General features: G+C 39.3%; 1 long non-coding RNA gene across 3 annotated transcripts; it reads left to right on the forward strand.

Moving 5' to 3' along the window:
* The first annotated feature begins 4,850 nt into the window (after positions 1-4,850).
* Positions 4,851-20,533, forward strand: LOC102156453. 3 transcript variants are annotated; one of them, XR_005385710.1, is made up of 7 exons: positions 4,851-5,417; positions 5,540-5,619; positions 8,427-8,494; positions 9,522-9,599; positions 12,344-12,471; positions 14,193-14,367; positions 17,087-20,533. It is a non-coding gene; the product is annotated as an uncharacterized LOC102156453 (long non-coding RNA). The 3 variants fall into 3 exon arrangements; XR_005385711.1 differs by lacking the exon at positions 9,522-9,599; XR_005385712.1 differs by lacking the exons at positions 12,344-12,471; positions 14,193-14,367; positions 17,087-20,533 and adding an exon at positions 9,877-10,070 and having other exon boundaries at positions 4,852-5,417.
* The last annotated feature ends 608 nt before the right edge of the window (positions 20,534-21,141 follow it).

Here is a 21,141-nt window from a genome sequence, read left to right on the forward strand (position 1 = left end):
CTGAAAAGGCAGGTGTTTTCCTAGATTATTCCAGGGAAATGGTTACAATCTCACATGAAAGGAGGCTTCATTACTCTTTAGTCACCCATCTACTTCATTCAACTATTCATTAACCAAATATTTATTAAATCCACAACCTACCCTGTGTTAGGTGCTGTGCTAAGTGCAGAGGGCTTTATACGATTTATGACTTGGCCCCCAAAGTGCTCAGCAGCAGTGTATATGGTTCGGGTTGCCTGTGAAGTAATTGTTTATCTCCAACCTAATTACTTCCATTGTAATTAAGCCCCCTTTCCTTTGGCTGATTGTCAATAGGTGATGTAGTCAGCCAACGTGGCCACCAGGTTTATGTCTGTGACAGGCTAGGGCTGGCAGTGTCTTCTAAAGGTTTATTGGAAACGAAAGCTGTTGTATGCATAGGTTTACCTGAAGGGGAATAAGGGAGATTATTGGCAGAGAAGAAGGGGTGCCAGAACGGAGGGCAGGAGCACTAGAAAGTGAGAAAGTTCTCTGGTTTCCTGAAGTTGAGGGCAGGGAAAAGGGAAAAAGGTGCTGCTTACTGTTTGGGGGAATAAGAAAGAAACATGAGTCAAACTAGCTGCTTTTTCTTATATAGTATATATTTTGAACTTATTTTATTGCCATTGAAGAGGGAAATGCTTTAGAGTAAGAGCAAAACATGGAATGGACCCAGGCCAAGGAAAAAAACCTTAACATAGTGACTAATTCTTTTAAGATGATTCAGTTTGCAGACTTCACAGGTAGTGGAAATAGTGTAGTAATGCACAACATAACAGAATAATAGTCACCTCAGTTTTCTTACTCAGAGGGATAAATAGTCAAGGACCAAAAATGTGATTAATATCTTGATTATGCTTTACTACAGGGACCTTTTAGTGGCCACATTTAAAAGATTTTTCTTTGTGCTTTACCTCTAAGCCAATAAATCTATGCTAACTTTATGGCATAATGGTTTTGTTTTATAAATATGTCAGCTTAAGGAATGATTGGAGCACATCCTACCTTCCCCATCCAATTTTTTATTCCTAAAGATTTAAACTGATAATCTGAATTTTTACTTTGTGCAGGGCATCTTGATTATAAATATATCATAAATCATAGTTATAAACATATCATACTGTGAAGAAACAGAAAATCTCTCCGATACAGAAGACAACACTTTCTAAATATTTTCTTGCCATTTTAATTTCAAGAGTAAAGAAAAATACAAATGCAACTAGAAATCACAAAGGTACCTAACTGTTATCTCCCTGAAGTGGCAAAATATACATGATTTTTAAAATTACTGACATGAGATATAATGCGTGGTTGATAGTTCAAGTCTGATAGAGTATAAATTTCAAGCTTAGATATTGCTGATGGAAAATTAAATATAAAGGCTAAATTCAGACCTCTCCCAAGTCAGTAGCAGAGTCCTGATGGAGGAACAGTGGTGTAAAACCAAAGTATTATGCTTCACTCTGCCGGAGAAGCTGAGTGGTACCATGATAAGAGAAAACAAAAGAAAACAAAAGACAAGCTTGGAGATGCTCTTTGTTCATTTATTAATTTTTAATTTTTTTTTTTTTATGATAGTCACAGAGAGAGAGAGAGGCACAGAGACATAGGCAGAGGGAGAAGCAGGCTCCATGCACCGGGAGCCTGACGTGGGATTCGATCCCGGGTCTCCAGGATCGCGCCCTGGGCCAAAGGCAGGCGCCAAACCGCTGGGCCACCCAGGGATCCCTATTAATTTATTTTTAAACAACATTTTGTAAAGATTATGTTGTCTTTTCAAAAAAAATAGTGGGACTGGAGGAGTTGTGTCTTGGGGGCTCACCTGTGCTAATCCCCACAGCATGAGCGGAGTTGAAGATGTGTTCACTGGTTTATGTTTGTTAAAGTGTTTCCTTCTTAAGGCATTTTTCTTTAGGCATTTTCTATATTCCTGACTAGGAGGCCAGCTCCTAGTCTTGGACTTTCTGGTTGTGCATTGAAAAGAATTTTAAAAATATTATCAATTAAAAGACCATGCAGGTAATATAGGTATATGGAACTGGTAAGCTAATGTTTGTGTTTAATTTCCTATAAAACTGAAATGCTAGTCCCTTTTGTTCCTTACTGGACTCTTTTTAAGATCACACTGGCCTGATAGCTGACTGTTTTTCCCAGTGCAGTGTAGGTGACCACCAGGTGCCAAGGAAGGATACCCAGTACCACAGGTAAATCTTTAAAATCTCTTGAAAAGAGCACGATTCTTACTATCAGGAATGACGTAGTACTTCAGGTATAGAGGAATGGAGAGATCAGCAAATCCTATCTCCCTAAAACAACTTTAAAGCTGGACAGATTTGACAAAAATAATGTGAATCAGAAATATACCAAAGCAGTCTGTGAAAAACAGTAGCTTTGCTGTTGAAGAGGGCTAGCTTTATTTGGAGTGGAAAAAGGAAAACCCATACCCAGCAGCAACAGAGGAAAGACAAGACTGTGGCTCTCCTAGCCCGAGTTTGCAGTTTCTGTTGTGATGTAGTGAAATACCAGAGGGCTAGACAGGGAGGTTCTGGAAATGAGGTAGCCATTGAAGGCCTTGATAAGCATTCCATGCATCCTTGGCTGTCTGGAAGCCCGTACTCATGAAGTACAGACTTCAGAGGGCCCAGCAAAAAGTAAGAATGGAGGCAGAATTGAAAAGTGCCCAGACTTGGAATGTATTCCCCAAACCAAATACAGATCCACTAACAGAGAATGGAAGCTGTATAGACATGAGGTGTTTGAGCACAGTGTGCACCAATCATTGACTGACCACTAAACTGTGCAGACTTGCCTCTGGGGAGACAGATCAAAAAAGGAAAATAAGATTAAAAAAAAAAAAAAAAAACTGAGCAGAGACATCAGTAGCCATACACTGTAGGGGTAATAGTTTCTACAGATTAAGTCTAGGTTATTAATTTTTTTTACTTTTTTAATTTAAATTCACTTTGCCAAGATATAGTATAACACCCAGTGCTCATCCCATCAAGTGCCCTCCTTAGTGCCTGTCACCCAGTCACCCCATCCCCCCACCCACCTCCCCTTCCCCTTCCACAACCCTTTGTTTCCCAGAGTTAGGAGTCTCTCATGGTTTGTCTCCCTCTCTAATTTTTCCCACTCAGTTCCCCTCCTTTCTCATATAGTCCCTTTCACTATCTCTTATATTCCACATATTGAGTGAAACCATATGATGATTGTCCTTCTTTGAATGACTAATTTCACTCCAGTTCCATCCACGTCAAAGCAAATGGTGGTTTTTTTTAAATAAAATAAAAAAGAAAGTAAACAAAAAAACCCATCAACAACAAAAACCCCCAGGATAAAAATAAAATGAGAACAAGAGTTGTTATAATATATTATCTAAAATGTCCAATTTTCAATAAAAAAATAATGAAACATGCAAAAAAAAAAAAAAACACACACACAGAAAAATATGACCCATACTCAGGGAGAAAAAGAAGCAGCCAATGGAAATAGACTCTGGTTCTATAAGTTGGATTTAACAGGTAAAGACTTCAAAGCATCTATTGCAAAATGTTCAGAAAACATTTTATTTTTATTTTTTAAAGATTTTATTTATTCATGAGAGACAGAGAGAGAGAGGCAGAGACATAGGCAGAGGGAGAAGCAGGCTCCCCTCAGGGAGCCCCATATAGAACTCGATCCCTGAACTCCAGGATCAGGCCCTGAGCCGAAAGCAGAGCTTAACTGCTGAGCCATCCAGGCATCCCCCCAAAACATTTTAAAGAACCAACAGAGAACATGCTAACAATGATTCAGTACAGAGGAAACACTGATAAGGAAATCAAATCTATTAAAAAGTACCAGATGAAAATTCTAGAGTTGAAAAATACAACCACCAAAATGAAATATTCACCAGATGAGCTCCACAGTAGATTTGACATGAATGAAGAGTTAGTGAACCAGAAAATGGATCAGTAGAATTTATCCAATCTGAAAAACAGAAGAACAATTGCAGACACATTAAACAAATCCTCTGAGACCCATGTGTTACCACCAAGCGTATCAATCCTGTATGTAATGGGGAATCCCAGTGGGAGAGGATAGAAAGGGACAGAACAAATATTTGAAGAAACAATTGGCTGAAAATATCCCAAACTTTGTTAAAAGCCTTCATCAACAGATCTGAGGAGCTAAATGAATCTCCCAAAGAGATTCTCACCTAAACATGCCATAGTTGAATTATTTTTTAAAAAGATTTTATTTATTTATTTAATTGAGAGGGAGAGAAAGAGCTTGAGGGAGCACATGGTTGGGGGAGGAGAAGGGGAGGGAGAGGGACTCTCAAGCACACTCCATCCTGAGCACTGAGCCTAGCACAGGGCTCCATCCAGGACACTGAGATCATGACCTGAGCTGAAACCAAGAGTTGTGCTTAACAGACTGAGCCATCCAGGTGCCCCCGCCCACCCCCACCCCCCATAGTTGAACTATTGGCAGCCAAAGAAAAAGAGAATATCTTGAAAATTTCAAGAGAAAACTCTAGTATCAGGAATTTAGATGCCTAGCATATGCAGCAATGATCAAGGAGGCTGGAATGGATCTCTCTGTATGAACCCAGATTCCCAGATCTTACAGTAAATACAAATAAAGACCTAGAGCCCTCTTTCATCCTGCATGATGCTACAATGCATATCTTTGAATAGGAGGTTCTATTATTTTTTAAAAAGAGATCAATAAAACAAGATCCATAAGTGAGTCTGTATCCAACTTCACCTTGATCAAGTAGTGTTGATCAATAACAGCAGTACTGATTATGTTAGCAATGTTCTAAGGAATGAAAATTCTATCAAGAGCGATGACAGAATCCTACGGAGAATGCCTTGGTGACCACAGGCAGCCCATTCTCTCAGGAACGAAAATAAACAGACAAAATCAACTCAGGAGAACCTAAACATGTGAAAACAGTAGAGCCATGCTTTTTTCCCAGGTTTCTAGACTTTAATGACCGTGACATTTGAAAAACCAGCATTTAAATGGGTGGATGGATTATGAGAGCAAAGTGTACGGCTGGTTTCAAATAAAAGAAGAAACTGTGATTAACAAAATGCTCAAGGTCAAGTCTGTGCCTCCTTATTAAATATTAATTAACAAGCAAACAAACAAAAACCAAAGTTCTCCTATTTTTAATACCATGTGTGTTCAGATCATTTAGAGTGTTTTGCTGTCCATATGAGCTCACTTTCTGGATAATTGGAAAGTTAAGTAACTGCCTAGAAAAGGTAAACATTTGTTAAAGTCCTTAAGAGGAGGCTTAACTTATTTGATACGACTGCAATAAAATAGTAGTTTGTGTCAACATAAAATCCTTCTTGTATCTATCATATGATGTCATGTGGAACTGCCAACACACAGTTTTTGATGTAAGACTTTTTCAATATACTTCATTCATAATCAGAACCCACATTGTGATATCATTTTTTCCCTAAACTCTGAATAAATAAATAGAAGTGTGTTGACTTTGATTTATTTGTGTTTTCCTTAGGTACCTGATGACGACAACAGCTTAAGAAGATTCAATTGGCTGGTGTGACTGATAGAATTAAGTGGCTAATGACTGAGGAGGTGGGACATTTTCAATTCCAAACGAATAAGCTAATTCCTTTGCTTTTCCTCTGGGCTCATGATGGAGCACTACACATGTGTTCCAAAGTGTTCTTCCCTTTGTAAGTTTTTTTTCAGTTCAAACAATTGTTTCTCCATAAGCAAGAGCTCAACATCCCCCTTCCCACTTTCTATATCTCTCATGGGGCTTTTTGAATGTGTTTTGTAAGTATTGCTGCCTAACTGGCTGAAAAGGGGTTTGGAAGAATTTGGATACAAAATTTTAGCCAGATATTGAAAATGGAAGGATTTTGAACAAAAATGCAATGAAGTGGGTGGTAGTGTCAATTATTTCAAGCAATGAACACAGCATGCCCAGATATATAAAGGAAGGAAAATTCACTGCTGACAAAGAGGAGCAACAGCCTGGGGTATGATTGGGACACAGGAGGAGACCCAGAAATTATAGAATAGAAAATGTGGCCTTTGCCACTTACCTGAAGAAAACCTAAGTTTTTCATGGTAGCATGAAAAACTTAGTTTTGTACCTTTTAGGATCTAAGTGGAATTAGTTGGCATGTTTCAGGAGGTGGGTTCTGTCTCCCATATTTCATTTCAAGGATTCCTAGTCTTCAAGAACCATCAAAAGGATGTATTTTCCTGACATTATCACGTAAGATGGTCCATAAAGACCCTCTAAAAGTTCACATGCCTTCCTCTTATATCAGGCTTTGAAAAATGATTTTATTACTATGAGTTTTATATACTAGTCTTCAAAGGGTGACTCTTTTTTCATCTTTATTGTTTCATCAATAAAAGATATTTCTTCTAAGTAATTCTCACCACCCCTTCAATCTTCTGAAAGGAAGATATTGGGATTTTCAAAGATGGTATTCAGCATATTTTCAGTTTTCCTCTCCTTTCCTGCTTCCATCCACTCATCTCTTCCCTGCTTTGGGAAAGAAATGCAAGACTTTCCTGACTGTTCTTGGCCCCCAGCAAACATTTTCTTATTTCAAATGTCTCTGGCTCCAGTGTCTATAACTCTACCACACTGGCCCTGTGTGCTGCCTGGTAATTCTTCTCCAGATGCTTCAGGGAAAAAAAAAAAAAAAGATGCTTCAGGGATACCCCTCCTGCCTCCCACTGGTGTCCCAAGTTCCTTAAGGGCAAAAGATGTGACTTCACCTCTTCAGCATCTCTAATGTAATCTCATCTAATTTAGAAATGATTATCAACTAAATGCTCAAACAGGGGAAATACATCCATAACTTTCTATGTATTTGGAAACATGGACTACATTGTACTAACTCTAATCCATATTATTATCATCAAATTTTAAGTAGATTTTCCATTATCCATTTCCCATTATTTCAGTAAATAAAAATAGCAAAGTCAATTTCAGAGAACACTTTCTTGTAAAATCAAATTATTAACCTACGTAAAACTTAAGGGTATTTCCATAGAGTAGGTCAAGAATATACTACCTGTTAAGGGACCTATAGGTGAAAAAAAAATGCATGTTTCCTCTCATTATTAACCATCATAAACATTGAGGTATTTTAGAAAATTAAGTATAATATGAAATATAATATAGAATTAAATATAAATTCAAAGAATTAAACTCACCTCAAAGCTCCAGTTTCCAGACTCTAGCTTTACTCTTTGTCTCCAAAACACTACTCCAATGAAAACAAAGTCTTGAACCCTTGAACTTTATCTTTTTGCTGCTGCTTGTTCAAAAAAGAAATTTAGGTTTTTTCTACAGAGAACAGGAGCAAGCAAATCCAAGGTATCGTCAATGATTTTTCATCTTGACTAGTAGAAAAGGGCAATCTATATAAGCAATTGTTTAAAATACTTTTAATACGGAATATATGAAATTAAATACTGCCTACTGCAGTACTCTCCCCGACTTTGGACCTGGGTGATTTCCTATCCAATTTTCCTCTCATTCAGTCGATTCATTTTTCAGCTGGGTCCTCTTGAAGAAACAAAACATTAATTGGACTTGCCATTGTGTCTTGGACTATTTTGGTGACAATTTTCTGTGACAGGGAAAAGAGTTGCTAATTCATTGCTTCAGGAAATGAAGGCCTAATAGCCTCACATCTGGTAAATTATGGTCTTCCTGCTTCTTGAGGCAGCAGCAGTACACACAGCATTATTTGGAATTAAGAAAAAGCAGTGAAGGAAATCAAATTTTACATTGCAGTGGACTCACACACACAAAAAGCTCATAACATATCCTTTATAAAAGCATCCATTGTCTAAGACATAGAATTGAGTCGGCCACAAGGTAAATTGAGCAAAAACCCTTCCAATATCCTAATGGAAACCCCAAGTGGTCTGTGGACTTAGATCACATGGGATAGCTCCTTGCCCCCCCCGCCCAGGGTGGAGCCCCATCTTGACTCTGGGGGTGGGGCTATCTGTAAATTACCATATTTGCACACATGTAATAATATAGTCTTAAAGACCTCTAGGGGAAATGACAAATAAAGATTGATTTTGCTTTGAGTGGGGGATCATGTTGCATATTGGATAGGAGAATCAGTTGGTCTCACTTCTGCATAACACCTGGACATCAATTTGCAAAAGAAGTAAAGAAGTAGGTACGGGGGGAAATCTGCCAAAGGACACATACAGGAGGCAGCAGCAGTCTTCCCTATGAATTGCAAGAGTTCAGAGATAGAAATGAAAGTATCTTACCCCACTTACCTCCCAGTGGTGGGGTTGGGGGTGAATAGCTTTTATCACATTATTACCAACTTGCATCATGGACTTGTGAAATCACCCTAATGACTATCACATTTGTTTCTGTCCAGGTCCAAGGGAAAATGAACGACAATGACCAAAGAAGCAAACTGGAGGACTTCAACAGTAGATATAAGCAGTTAGTGAAAATAAACCCAATATCTGGGAAGGGCACCAGTGCTTGAAAATGGGGCTCTCTCTGCCTTGACAGAGCAGTGACAGCATAGCACAGCATAGCTTACTCCCACCTAATCCTCTGTAATCCCCAATTGGAACAATTAATTACCCAAGGGGTCATGCTCTATTCCTGTGGTATTTCTACTGAGAGCTTTACGAGGTGGACATGTGTCCATTATGATGCATTTTGACGGCTCCTTTCACTTAGAGCTGAGAATATTCGTTGATTGTGGTCAGTACATTTTCGTGTTGTAAATGGAGTGTGGCTGAAGCGTTCCCTTGATCACAGATCACAGAAAACAGCATGTGTTTAGAGAGGGAAAGAGAAAGGGAGAACAAGCCTGTGGATTTAGAAATCATTTTGCTTGTCTAAAGCTGGGCCTCGTTCCATCCAGATGACACAAACAGGAAGTGAGATGAGAAGCAGAGCGGGTTCAAGTCAGGATGTCACACGAAGAACAGCCAGTTGCCTTCAGAACTAAGAGATTTAGGGAAGCACCATATTATAATAGGTTCAGAAACTGGAAAACAAAATACAGCCCGCCTAGGGCTTCAAACACCTGCTGTGTCTGATGCTCTTCCTTTCTTGGTTTGACTGTCACTCACACAATGACTCATGTTCAGATGACTGCTCACCTGAAGGCATTTAACTAATTGGCTTAAATAATTGATATATCTAACCTCATCTCTTAAAATCAGAGGATTTATCATTGTGACTTTTAAAAATACCCAAGCAAAGCTTTGAAAATCTATTCAATTCATTGGCTCATGCCCAGAAACAAATTTGAGGACTTCACATCAGTTAAACTTTTCCAGTTTGACTGTTTTTAAGGAAACGGAAAATTCTTTTTTTAAGTTTTGGAAAGAATGTGGAAATGCAGGAAGATGTAAAATATGTAACAATAAATATCATCCTCAAAGTTCAAATCTGTGATAGTTTTCACATTTATTTCTCATTTTATCCTTCTGGCAACTTTATGATTTTGCAGGTGCCAATGTCCCCATTCTGCATGTAAGAGAATAGAGGCCAGGACTGGGGAAGTCATCTTGCTAAGGCTCCTGACAAGGTCAGAACTAGAATATAACATAACCCTAGGATCTTTTCCATTAACCCCATTGCTGCTGGGCTCCATCCCTTTGTAGGGAAACCAGGACTTTTTTTTGTATGAGAGACTTGTAATGTGTCCCAAACACCTTCACCTTAAGTGAAGAGGGAGGTGAGGGGACGGGGAGGAGAGAGAACTTACTATATTCAGTCCTATTCAGAGCACTGCTATATATAATTTATTTAATCATCACTACAAGTTTATAATGTATGCACTATTGTTTGTGGGTATTTTACAGATAATAAAATGATGCTCAAAGAGGAATTTGTCAAATTCCACACAGCTCCTAAGTGACAGAGCTGGGGTTTGAACCCAAGGAGTCTGGTGGTACCTGAATCAGGGCTTTTGCCCCCACCATTCTCTATTCCCTCTCTAACTTATGAAATTCCTTTTTATCTCCTTTGGTCTTGAGCACAGTCTTTGCCACATAAAAAGCACTTAATAAATGATTTGTGGATTGAGAAATAAGAGATGACGCCTTGACATTTTGTCTACTTGCCTCTGGACCTACAACTGAGTTTTTCAACCACTGAACCACTGATATTTGGGGCCAAAAAATTCATTGTTGTGGAAACTGTTCTGTGTATCATAGGATATTGAGCAGCATCCCTAGCCTCTACCCACTAAATACCAGTATTGCCTCCACCCACTCCTGCCTGTTACGACTATCAAATAGTCTTCAGACATTACCAAATGTCGCAGAAGTGGTGGGGATCAGAAGTCCTCAGGTTAAGCCAATAGAAGGAGCATGAGAAGGAGATACAGTCTTGAAAGGGGGGATGGCTCGTAAGGATTTTCCAGCAATCCCATGTCAAGAGTGTTCTCACTTGACTGCCTTTTCTCCATACAGCCTTGGGAAGGGAATGAAGGGCTTGTGTGTTTTTCCTCACCTCAAAGCAGTGGGGAGATGCTACTTGTTGGGATAACATCCTTGAATCTGGGCAATACTCCAACTGTAGTCAGGAGAGGATAATGATGGGATGGGGAGGCGGAGATCCCTGATGGGACAAGGTTGCATAGCATTACCGATGCTCCTATATGACTACATGATGACACAGGTAACATATTTCTGAAAAGAAAAGAAAGGAATAGGAAGTAAGAGGTCTGATGCCCAGATGAACTGAGAGGCACCCACTAGGGAGTCAGGACCTGACTTGGAGATGATATTGCTTTGACGTATAGCTGTAAGAGACGCTAGATGGAGAAAATCCAGAACCTGCTTATCTTTCAGCATGGGAGACATTTGTGTGTTTTCTGAGTCATCTGACACACAGAGTGTAGGACTTTCCTGATGGATAAGGAAACCTGATGTACTCATTTGTTATAACAATGAGGTCATTGGAAGACCCATAAAACTCAAGTTTGCTATCCAAGTTCGGATCTAGTTTGTTATTCAGATAGCGGTTCCAAGCCTATTTAACAAGCCAGTTTTGACAAGTTGAATTTCTTTATAGGATGTTGGTTGAATTGTAGCATAGCCATCCTGTCATGAACAGTATTTTCAACTGTGTAGAGAAAATCAAAGTCGAGAGGATTTTTCGGGGTGAGATTTATACTTTCTTAAAATGGAGACTTTCTAAATCAGATTTTCATCAGAGATGTAGGAAAGGACTCCAGAATCTCCCTAGACATTTCTAAAAAAATGCACCAGGAAAAAAAAAATGAGAGAGAAGAAATTGCAGATAAGCTTGCACCTTAAAGAGAGCTCACGGTATTTGAAAATCTGGTTACAAAGACGCCAAATATCTTCACTTTGTCCCCTGAGGTGAAGTGGCAGGACAGAATGAATACTATGGAGACAGATGATGCCCAAGGGAAGTCACCAACGATTTTTCAAAAGTTGTTGAATGAATGTCCTTTTCATCACTCCCTACTGCAATATGGAATATGTAGGATTTAGGGAAGTTCAGACTGTCGTCCAAATCCCTTCTGGATCTTCACTGAGCCTCATAATTTTTCTGCGCCTCATTTCCACATGTAAACATGTAGATAATACCTATTACATAAGGCTTTTCAATGCCTAAAAAAAGATATTTTTGAAACTTAGCAAAATACTTGAATTGGTCACCCAATAAATAGAACTTATTATCATAATATTACTATCCCTAATATTGTTTTGACAGCTTGTTTAGACAAGTGGACATCTTCTTTTCCAAGATATGAAGCTGCATTTTATTCTTCCTGTGAAACTACAATTTTTCCTATTTTCCTGAGATGTATACAGAAGGAGGGTGAAGGGGAAATGACTAATTTTTTACTGTTATTGGAATCATGTTAAGAAGTTGCTAATTACTACATTACACATTCTGGACAATGGATATGTTTAATCTCAGAACAGCACATAAGTTGGTTTCCATAGCATTAAACCACAAATAATGACTGAACACAATCTATTCTCATATTCATCAACTTCTTGCCAAGTTGACAAAATCTCACCATTTTGAGGACCCTCTGCAAAGCGACTCCAATGTTTAAAAAAAGTCAAATAGTTACAAAGCGTATGAGAGTTTATTACATTATTTTGCAGGAACTACTCAGGGTGGTTGAGGTGATACTCCATTGGCATCCCCTGATCAGGATAGGCCTGGCAGTTTGACTCATTAGGACAAAAAGCACATCCAGCATCTTTTCCTTTTGTCATGCAGCCAGATAACTAGCATCTAGTCACATGCATTTAACACCATTTTTCCCCCTCCCCCATCTAGGTCCTCAGTGTCAGAAGAGGAAGAAGGAGGAGGAGAAAAAGAGAAGAGGAGGAGGAAATTATTTCATTAAAAGGATGAAGAGGAAAGACAACAGCAGATAAAAGTTTTTGATGCACTTTTGAAAATTGGTAAACAGTAGATGAAAAAAGAGTAGGATAATGGAAAAATCTAAACACCTGTTATCCAGGGGAATGACCAATATGAGCCAATTCACTCTGCAAAGCCTCAGAAAGTTCAGTATTTGAAGGATCTAGGTTGAACAGAGGATGGAGCTCAGGGGAAGGTTTGGATCCCACTTTCTGCCCGTAGCCCATACAATCATGTAGCCACTATTAAACTACCCTTCCAAAAAATAATAATAATAATAAACTACCCTTCCTATCCTTCGTATAACACACACACACACACACACACACACACACACACAGGATGGATGGATGGATGGTACCAGAGAATTATACTCTGGAGAAACCAAACATGAAAGGCTTTTAATAGGGGGCACCAGAAAAACAGGGGTCTAGGAATGGCCTTCCCTCAGTTTCTCTTTCTCTACCCACTTCTAGGGTTTATAGGTTTCTCAGTTGTCAAACTCATGCTGTTCCCTCCACACCGACCCTCTCACCTCATTTCTGGCAGAAGTTGATTTTTTTTCTGAACGCCCACAGAAAAAAAAGTCTCTAGATAAACATTCTGGGCTCCTCAATGGAAAGGATAGATCATCCCCCCACCAAGGACGTACAGTGACCCTGTCAGTCACCACCTCTCCTCATGCAGTCCATCACTGTTAGATTTACATGAAAAGACAAGAGGCACTTGAGAAAAATGTGCACCATAGACATAGAGACCAAAACCAACAAAATAAACAAATAAAACTCAAATAGACCTAGATGGATCAGAGTCAATGCAGAAATTCAAAGTAAACTTTAAAAAATCTGTAATAAATCATTGAAGATGTAAAAAAAATGAGTCCATAATACATACAGGTCACTATGGAAAAGATGTCAAAGAACAAGAAAGAATTCTCATTGATTAAATACAAAAACTGAAATTAAAAAATTAAGTAGAACATTGTAAGGGTGAAGGAAGTCTCAAAGTAGAACAAAAATTTTCTTTTAAAAGGGAAAGGGAGAGAAAAGATAAAAAATACTCATGTCCAGAGTTTAGCAGCTAATAATTAAGAGTTCCATAAAGAGAAAAGAAAAAACTGAAGGGAAGATACTATCAAAGAAGCAATTTTTTAAATTTCTACAACTGAAACTTAAGAGTCTCCCTATTGAAAAGGCACATGGAAGTAGCTTGTGAAATGAGTGAAAAAAAAGACAAAACCTCAGGTAAGGTCATAGTAAAATTGAGAACACTTAAAATCTAAAAGAGGGAACCCTGGGTGGCGCAGCGGTTTAGCGCCTGCCTTTGGCCCAGGGCCCGATCCTGGAGACCCAGGATCGAATCCCACGTCGGGCTCCTGGTGCATGGAGCCTGCTTCTCCCTCTGCCTGTGTCTCTGCCTCTCTCTCTCTCTCTCTCTCTCTCTCTCTGTGTGCCTATCATAAATAAATAAAATTTAAAAAAATTTTTTTTAAAAATCTAAAAGAGATCTACAAGCTTCCACAAGAGAGGAGGAAACAGTCAAATATGTAGTAATGATCTTTAGCTTCATAACGGCAACTGAACCTCAGAAGACAGTGAAACAAAGCCTGTGAAGTTCTGAGTGACAATATTTTTCAACTTAGAATTCTATTTCCTTCCAAACTATCTCTCATAAGGATAAAACATTTGCTATTTAAAATAATTTTGTCAAGCAGGAAATGTGAAAAAAAAAAAAAAAGACTTTCCATTGTATTCTTTCTTAGGAAACTATCAGTAAAAATGCTCCAGCCAAACAGCAGAGTAAACCAAGAAAGAAGCTGATGAAATTACTCCCTAGCATAGAAGAAGCTGGAAAGAAGCTCCTAGATGCCTACAGAGCACGTCCAGCAAGTGACCTGCCTGTAGCACAAGGAGAGCAAGTGAGGCACCAAGGAAGAGGTGAGCAGCGAGGAAATGGCATGGATCATTTTGAGCAAATCCATTATTGATAGGCTTGCAGCAGAGGTGTTAGGATGTTTGGAAAATCGTTAATACAGGGTAGCAAAAGATGAGTTATTTGCCCAATGTTACCCATCTGGTAAATGACAGAGCTGAGATTACAACCTCAGGCACCTGGCAGTCTAGTTCCTGAGTCTGGTTCCAGGACCCAGGAAGGGACAACAGTGCATACTCTTTGCCAGTCATTTGTGAGGAGTAACTCTAACTGTTGATAAAGGTAATACTTATACCAAAGCACAACTTGGTTAGGAGATAGTGTTGAGGAAAGCTAAAAGACAGATCTAGATCCTCAAAATCCGTATCTAAAATGATCAGTGGAAAAACAGCATTGCATGCACATTATTTTATTTTATTTTATTTTATTTTCATTATTTTAAATCATGGAGTTAAAGGCAAAGAAGAAACAGAGCAGTGGTTTTTGCTTCCATGAGCCGGACTCAGGTATAGAAAAGGATGAGAAGTGGAAACATCCATTTTTCGTTATTAGTTGTCTGGTGCTATTTGAGTTTTAAATTCTACATTGATTACTCTGATTAAAATAAGATTAATGATCCAATAGTTCAAAATCAAAACACAACTTTTTAAGAAAGACTTTTTGTAGTGATTGAATAAATAATAGTGAAAAGGAATAGAAGGGAAGGGAGAAGAAATGGGTAGGAAATATCAGAAAGGGAGACAGAACATGAAGACTCCTAACTCTGGGAAACGAACTAGGGGTGGTGGAAGGGGAGGAGGGCGGGGGGTGGGGGTGAATGGGTGACGGGCACTGAGGGGGGCACTTGACAGGATGAGCACTGGGTGTTATTCTGTATGTTGGCAAATTGAACACCAATAAAAAATAAATTTATTATTAAAAAAAGAAAATTGCCTTTATAGCTTCTGGGCAGAGGAGAGGGAAAAATGTTTATTGGGAATGGTGGGATAGTATAAGCGTCAACTTACCTTGTACATCCCTGTATATTTTCTTTAAAAAAAAAAAAAAGATTTTATTTATTTACTCATGAGAGACACAGGCAGAGGGAGAAGCAGGCTCCATGCAGGGAGCCCGACATGGGACTCGATCCCAGGACTCCAGGATCATACCCTGGGCTGAAGGCATGAGCTTAACTGCTAAGCCACCCAGGGATCCCCCCAGAAGAGTGACAGTGCAGTGAGTAACATACACGCTCTGTGTCTGGGCACTTGTCAGATAATGGAGACTCAGAATAAAATTGCTCTCATGGCTTAGCGAGCAGGAGGCTTGGTTATCAGAGCCCCTGGAGAGGAGACAATTCCAAAGGACATGCTATCTCTTTCATCCTGTTCACAGGAATGAATAATAACAAGCAATTATCACATGTACTAAAATACGTGTTCAGCACTGTTCTGAATGCTTCTTATATTTTAACTGATTTAGTTTCACAACAATCCATGGGGTAAGGACTATTCTAGTCTCTATTTTATAGATGGGAATTGATATCAAAGACCTAACCTTGGCCCACAGTTGGTACATAAGGGAGTGGATGTTGGAATCCAGACACCTTGGTCTGGATTGGAAACCAGACAGCTTGGTTACTGGATTTATTCAGCAACAAAAAGGAATGGAGTGTTAATACCTGCTACAACATGGATGAGCCTTGAAAACATGCTAAGTGAAAGGAGTCAGACAAAAAGGCCACAGATTGTATAATTCCATTTATCTGAAATATCTGGAACAGGCAAGTCCACATGGACAGGAAATGGATTGGTGGCTTCTAGGTAATGGGGAGAGAATGTAATGGGCAGTGACTACTGACTGGATATGGGTTTTCCTTGGGTGAAGAATTATTTTGGAGCTAGATAGATCTGGTGATTGCATAACACTGAATGATTGCACTAAATATCACTGATGTATGCACTTTAAAATGGCCAATTTGGGGGGTGCCTGGATGGCTCAGTTGATTAAGCATCCAACTCTTGATTTCCACTCAGGTTATGATGTCAGGACCATAAGATCAAGACCCATGCCTTAAGATTCTCTCTATTTCTCTCTCCTCTTAAAAAAAGATAACTAAAAATTCAATAAAATGGCCAATGTTATGGTATGTGAATTTCCTCTCTTTCTCTTGATAGAGAGGTAGATAGATTGATTATAGATAGATAAGATAGACAAATAGGTAGCAAATACAGATAGATCCACACAAATAGAAACCAACCAACAGAATGCACTTGGAAGACTCCTGTTCTCACAAGTGGTCAGGCAGTGGAAGCTCAAGGGGCTAGGTGTCCACTGGGGATTTGCCCACTAGGCTGTCTATACTCCTCCCTGAGTTGCTTCTCTTGCACTAAAGAGCAGGTAAGGGTAGCTGATGTATGAGACCTCTAGCTAATGGCCTCACTTGAAATGACACACTGAGGATCATAAGGCCTGGAAGTCATTTGAGGCACTAGAGATGGGAGCTATATACCAATTGGCAAGGACGTATTTTAATGTCTTAACAAGCTAACACCAGCTGAACTTCAGCTCTAATTAGAACCAAACTCAGTGTAAACTTTCCAAACAAGCGACATCTTCTTTTTGTTCAAATTATATGTAAACAATCGGTTTCATATTCCTGGCTTGCTAAAGTCCATCAAAGAGGCTAAGAAAAAAAAATTGAAAGGTGTTATTTGCTTAAAACGCCCTCTCTGACTTTCACAGCTTCCTTCTGCACAATGTACTGTACCTGAGGAGTTTCTCTCTGTCTGAGTGAAAACAAAGTTGCCAGACCTTCATACAACACAGACTGGGCAGTGTCACCTCTGCTGCATGGATCAGAACAAGTCATGCAACAACCCCCACACACACACCCCGCCATCAAAAAGTAGAGCTCCATTGTGACTTCAGAAAAACTTAACGTTACTTTCTCTGCTCAGGCAACATTCAGCTCCAGGAAAACAGCTGATGTCTTTTGCTCTGAGAGGCTTTGCTGTCCTCTGTGTAGCACTTCTGGCTTTTCATCTAGATCTTCACGGCCCACCCCTCTCTGCTTTTGGACCCTGCCCTGTAATGGTTTCCTTCCACCTTTTCCCCATTCATCTGCTTTACTGAATAAATCTGCAAAAGAATTGAAGTTAGGAGATGGTAAGGAAGGAGGACACAAAACGAGAGAAAAACACACCTTATCATCTTTTCAGTTTAATGGCAGGACACAACAGCAAAACACCTACCACGGGTTTGCTCAGTGAATTTTGCTCGCTGATTGATGTGTGGGGCTGGGATGTCTGACTTCAGAACTTCTACAGACAGGCTGCTGGCCTCAGCTTTTGTACCTAAGAACACCAGGAATCTTGGATGCAGGGATAAAGATGAAGAAGAATAAGCACCTGCTTCCCAGACCTTCCGGTCTCCCCTGGACATAAATGACTATTTTAACAGAGCTAACTGGCATACAGAAGAGTTTTTCGGAATTACTTCCCATGCTAAGCAGATGCCAGTGCAATTGGTTTCCAGATAAGACTTTAAAAATCAGATTCACTTTCATTTGTGAGAATTTTGGTAGAATTAAGCTTTAAAATCAACATAGGCTTTTAAAATATTGCAATTATCATGAAATGCCATTAAGCACACCCTCATTTAAACCATTCTGCTTATATTGGTTGGAAAATGTTAATGCCTAAAAGAGTCTGGGTGATAAAGGTAAACTCCCTCCTTCCAGAGAGGGAGCATGAGACTGCTGGCACATGCTAGCCCTTCATTTTCCTTGGCTGTTTGAACCCTCTTTTGGAGGTACAGGACCCGAGGGTGTGAAATTGAGATCCATTTCTGAGGGCATAAGGTTAGAGACAAGAAGGAGGTGGCAAAGAAAAACCGATAAGTATCAGAGTCCATGCTTAATGCTGACACCTGATCCTAACTTGGTCTGTCCACTGCCTGCCCAGTCACAGAAATCCAAGAGGGAAGAAAGCCCAGGAGAGGTATGGTGAGATCAAATAAAGTGATACATGTAAAATTATTCTGTAAATTGTAACACACAGCGTTTAGGGCTATGAATTGTTGAGTGCCAGGCATTTACGTCTTTATCACAAAATGCAGGCTCTGTAGGGAGAGATTTTATTAGGTACGGGGGGAAGAGAAAATAAAAGAAATAGAATGCACAATCCTTGTGCGTAAGGACCTTGCAGATTAATAGCATAGAATACAGAGCAAAGAAGCTAGTTCCAGAAAATAATGTATCACATGCAAAAAAAAAAAAAAATCTATTAGCCTTAGTCTAATAGTCTAATAGTCTGTAGAATGTAGGAAATGGTCGGCAAGAAGTACTGTGTCACATGAAGTCTTTGGTTCAAGTGAAGAAGCACTCTCAGTCCTCCTTCCCATTCTGTCCTTGCTGTTTTTCTTTTTCTCAAGTTCTTGGTGTTGTCAAGAGCTTTCGAGTGCATTGTTTTCCTTACATCCCACAGTAACTCATGTCATAATCACTTTATGAATGAAAAACTGTGGTTCAGAAAAGTTAAATAAATATTCCTAAGATGACACAATTAAGGGACCAATCTGGGGTTTAAAGCCAAGCGAGTCCCTCTGATCCCGAAGTCACTTCGCCAACCTACTTCACTTTAAAGGAATATGTCTACTTATCAACTCTTCTTTAATGGAAGGAGAAATAGCATCTTGTGGCCAATCTCACTGATCCAGAATCCTCCGTGCCTGAGAACTCTGAGGCTCAGGAAGAGCTGCAGGTAAGTTTGGCTCTGCTTCTCAAATGTCAAATGGTTCAGAGACATCTACCAAGGAGAAACAACAAGTCACCTTGCTTTCTTGCTAAAACTCATCAAAATACTCAAATGTGGTGCACTGGTTCTTATGCTCAAAAAAAAAAAAAAAGGGAGGAGAAGGAAAGGAAGAAAAAAAGAAAAAAGGAGGTGGAGGAGAAGAAGCAGAAGAAAAAGAAGAAAGGAGAGGAGAAGGAGAAGAAGAAGAAGAAGAAAAAGAGGATGGAGGAGGAGGAGAAGAAGAAAAAAAAGGAGATTGAAAAGAAGAGGAAGAGAAGAAGACAAATTATTGCACATTTGGTTCTCTGTTGTACCATGTCATTTGTACATATATTTTATTCCTCTTTCCAGAATGTTTGCTTCTAGAGCTTGCATCTTACCTGTGACCATAACTGTGAGTTATTTTTGTATTCTCCAAAGCATCTTGCACGTGGTAGGTGCTGACAAAGTTTTGCTGGATTTGCTCTATTCGCAGGGCATTATGGTATAGGAGTTAAGCACATAGTCTATGGTAGAAAACATGACATCAAATTCCACCTACAATACTCACTGGCTATAGAATAAAGCTGCTTAAGATCATTTTCTTTGTTACCTTATCTGTAATCTGGAGAGTTAAATAGCACCTACTTTATAGAGTTGTTGGCCAACTAAGTAAAGATGTATAAAATGCTCAAAACGGTCCTGGCATATAGTAAGTACTAGATAATTGTATCTAATATATTATTAATGTATCATCATTAATAAATCATCAGATTTATTAATAAATATCTCATCAGAAAAAAATGCGAAAAAGGAAAATACTCAAATAATCTTCATGTATTTAATAGATTCTCAGTACCTTATACAAGGCCAAAATATCTCTAATCCAGATATTACCATTTTGTATTTCAGTCTTCTGGATTCTATTAAATGCGGAGGGAAATATTTATTTTTGTTTATTTGTTTGGATTCTTTGGAGGTGCAAGAAGCAAGCAGCATACAAATATGTCAAAACGAGTGCCAGGTCTCAATCTTCTCTACATTGTACAGTCAGGAACATTTATCATTTGACTTCCCTAGTGAGTCTTCTCTGAGGATATTAATAATTCCTATTATGTTTCATGGGTTAAGCATTAACCTGTTTCTTCCCTAATACCTAATATCCAGGCTTCATCAAGTCTCCCAACCCTTGGTAGCACTAGAGGTGATGATGTTAAATTATCATCGTACCTCTACTCAAAGATAAGAGTTTCCTCCTAGCCGCTTAACTCTATTTAGGTTCCAACTTCAGCCAAGTCTTTTTTCTTTTATATAATTAGATTAAAAATTAAACATATCTGTTGCAGAGTTGAAATGTCCTCCCATTCCACTTATATGTGTAGGGAAAATGCAGCTTCTTTCTACTGTAGTAAAATGTTCTCACTGCCATCGAAAGGCTCCATCCACTGTTAGCAGGGTTAGAGAATAAAGCCTTCCCTCAAAATAAGTTTGCTTGTTTTTTTTTTTTCCCAGGAATGGTTATAGTTGAATATAATAATTGAAATAGTTTTTATAGCTCAGATACTTCTGAACACATTTCTTCCCATTCTCCTGGCTCTAGGTAAGAAGGTGTGTGGGTGTGTGCTGGAAGCCTGCATGGGCTCAGGAACTGGCCTCTTGCTCCTTAGGTACTATGGCAACACCCTTGTCTCTCCTGACACCATCTTCTGCTGCTGCTCCCTGACCTCCAAATCTGAGCTAAATGGGATGCAGGCTCCTCCTTACTGACCTCTTCACCTGTCCCAGCAGTGCAGGCCTCCTGAAGTCTTGGTGTGACTTCATTTTGTCCCCAGTCCAACTAGTCTGCCCTCAAGTCTCCCATCAGGGAAGACTTTTCTACTAACCACCCTCCTGGTGGTCCCAGATTCTTAACAATGGCACGTGTCCCATTGGGACCAAGTAGGAATCACTACGCCCTACTCACACTACTTGAAAGCCAGTGAAGTGGTTTAGGAATTGCTGAACTTGAGCACTCCTTCTGCCTGT

This window comes from Canis lupus, chromosome 38, assembly GCF_011100685.1.
Source record: "Canis lupus familiaris isolate Mischka breed German Shepherd chromosome 38, alternate assembly UU_Cfam_GSD_1.0, whole genome shotgun sequence".
NCBI classification, from domain to species: Eukaryota; Metazoa; Chordata; class Mammalia; order Carnivora; family Canidae; genus Canis; species Canis lupus.